We start from the raw sequence: 2,981 nt of genomic DNA on the forward strand, positions 1-2,981 counted from the left end.
ACCTAGAAACTACCCTCTCTCCACTAGACCATTCATCATTAGTTATTATTTATCACAACCCTTTGAGTATATAAACCAGAAAGGATTGGAACAAAAAAATATTAAAAATAAAACTAAATAATAATAAAAAGATCTGTTGGATTACCCAAAAGAAACCCAGCCGCCTGGCTGTTGGGTTCTAGAGGTTAATGGATTGGGACCTCTAAACAAAATTAACAATCATTAATATACACTATATAAAAAAAAGGAAATACTAAACATATTAAAAAATTTTATGGTTTTTTTTTTTTAACTTAAGGTTTGTTTGGCTTGAACTAAATGAAATAAAAAAAATAAAAAAAGCAAAAGCAACAACAACGAATTGCTTCATCGTCCTCCTCTCTCGTCAACACTTAAACTCACGTTTCTCTCCATCGCATCTCTCTCTCACGCGAAAAATCACGGCTGAAACAGAAACAAAGAACTCACCTTCGGACCTTCGACGGCGACGACAGCTCAGGTAACGAATCTCCCTCCTTCACTCATTCCAATCGGTTCCTTATTTGGGGATTAGGGTTCTCTTGTGGAGTTTTCCGCCTCCAAGTTTTTCGTCTCCAAGTTTTTCGTCCCCCTTCTTACTGATTCGCTTTCTCTATTTATGTTCACAGCTTAGGGTTTTGATTTGGTACTCAAAAGTTCAAAGAAGAAAAATTCCAGAAGTGCTTTTGTCTGCTCAGAATCAATTTTATCCTATTTGATGCTACAATTTGGGAAAGGTAATCTGAGCTCAAACTTTCTCTTTGAGTTTTGTCTTAATTCCAAATTGGGGATTTTCTGGATTTCTGCATTTTTACTAATTAATTTGTTCTTTTTACTGCAGTGACTTTCTTGGTGAAAACTCAAGAGCAGTTTCGGTGAGTAGAAACGAAAACGAAACGGTTTGGGATGAACAGGTTGTATGATGCTTGTGGAATTGGCATTGTCGCAACATTCGATTTCAGTCTGGGCAGGGAATCCCAAGGAGATAATCTGTAAGCTTTTATTTATGTCTACCGTGTGTATCATTGACTCGGTGAATTTATGCTAAGATTGTTGAGTTTGATACCGTGCAGGTTATGCTGGACCTTCCAGGCTTGGAGACAACTCCTGCTTCTCAGTTTCTCTATTACAATCACCGATTGGTCATGCCCAAGTTGCTCTGATCGGAAAAGGTTGTAGGTCGTTTCAAACTGTTTTCTTCCTTGCAAACTTTATATCCGAGATAGAAGCAATAATCTCTGTGAAAACGATCTGGACCCAGGGGCCTCCTGTTCTTCAAATAATTTGGCATGGGAATCACATAAGGCTGACTGCCGCAAGTCAACAAGACGGATTGAGCCCTTTGAACTGCTATATGCCAATGTATTACAATGTGTCGGGTGAAATTCTGCTGATGTTATAACCTCAGTAAGGTCCTCCATATTTGCAGGCTTTACATTGGCAATATTAAAACTTTGATTGCTAATTTCCAGGTTCCAAAGATTTATTCGCAAATCATCGGCGGATATGAAAGTTTCTCCATCGCTGTTATTTGAAATAGAATTGATGTGATAATCATGAGCATGTCTCTATACTCTACGACATCGAGCCAACAGACTGGTCTCATGGCCAGCCACTACCGAGGGTAATCTTAGTGACGGTAAGCCTCCGGATGGAAATGAGAAATCGTTGCTTTGACAACTATATGTTTTATCTGAAGATCCTCCATTAGCAAGATGTGGCTTAAGGATACAAGAATTGCTTGAACTTGGGATAGATCCATTTCCATTCTTTTGAAGGGTCAATATTCATGTCAGAAACTTTCTTCACCTTCTTTTCTTGATCCTTCCAAAATTTGATTGTTTTGTCATTAGTAGACAAGAGGAATACAGCACGGTTAGCGGTTTGGCACCATTTTATTCTGTTAATTTTCTCTTTTATTTCCAAGCTCTTAAGATAGTCAAACTCAGGCTCATGACTCTGAAACTCGGTTTTATAGCGGAACTCAGGATGTAGATCCGCCCAATTGGTGTTGTAACTGGCAAGGGTTTTATCGTTAGTGAACAAAAACAACTGTTGTTGTTGTTGCTATTGTTATTATGTCTTGCACTTTCAAAAATTCTTATGCGCATTTTTGGATCTTTTTGCAGATGCAGGTTTTAATGCTTCCATCTGATATCTAGTGGGATTCCGGCTAGGTGTACATTACTCGGAAGAGGGTAATTTTCAATATCCCAAAGGATAGAAACCGAGCCATCTAAAGAGCTACGGTGTTGCTGGCTTAAAAGACACTGAATTATGCTTGCATTTGATTCAGTAATATTTTGTCCCTTCTACTCCTAGGGGTCCCCGGACATTGTCGGTGTAAATCTGCTACTTGAGTTAGCCATCAGTGTACTAGAAAACCAGAACTTTCTTATGTATAATAGATAAGGAAGTAGCAATAACTGATGGATGGATCAAATACGATGATGTCCGATACGCATATGAATCCGTGATTGAGGTGTCGTCCTGGTGTTATTTTGTACCGTGGTAAATTATTGGACTTACCGGTTTTGTTGTTGCATTTGTAGGAAAACGGAATCTTAATGACTTGGCGAGCGTTCTTCTCGGTCTTGTTTGACTTGGACGGTAACGCGGGCAGTTGATGCTTCAGCGATGAGCAATGGTGGCTACGGTTTGGATTCGTGAAAAATGAAGCAGGTATGAGTGACAGAAGCAGGAGGTAAAGGATCATTAGTCAAATGATCAGCTTGAATCAAAACCTGGGGCACTTCCCATGAAGTCTCCTCGGTTTCAACATTCCAGTAGTAATAAAGTTGGCTTTCTTCATGCATCACTATCTTCCAGCCTGAAAAGACGCCACTTCCATCTTGGTCATCAAAATGCTCTGACGCATTCATTAGATCTTGGGAAACCATTCCATTTTGCATATTACCAAGAGCAACGTCACTTCCATTTTCTTCACTGTATTTAACATCCAT

The 2,981-nt window shown here is 39.2% G+C and overlaps 1 pseudogene; it reads right to left on the bottom strand.

Moving 5' to 3' along the window:
• Positions 1–1,203: 1,203 nt before the first annotated feature.
• On the bottom strand, positions 1,204–2,981 carry LOC127094680 (serine/threonine protein phosphatase 2A 55 kDa regulatory subunit B beta isoform-like; annotated as a pseudogene).

This window comes from Lathyrus oleraceus, chromosome 6 (assembly GCF_024323335.1).
Source record: "Lathyrus oleraceus cultivar Zhongwan6 chromosome 6, CAAS_Psat_ZW6_1.0, whole genome shotgun sequence".
Classification (NCBI taxonomy): domain Eukaryota; kingdom Viridiplantae; phylum Streptophyta; class Magnoliopsida; order Fabales; family Fabaceae; genus Lathyrus; species Lathyrus oleraceus.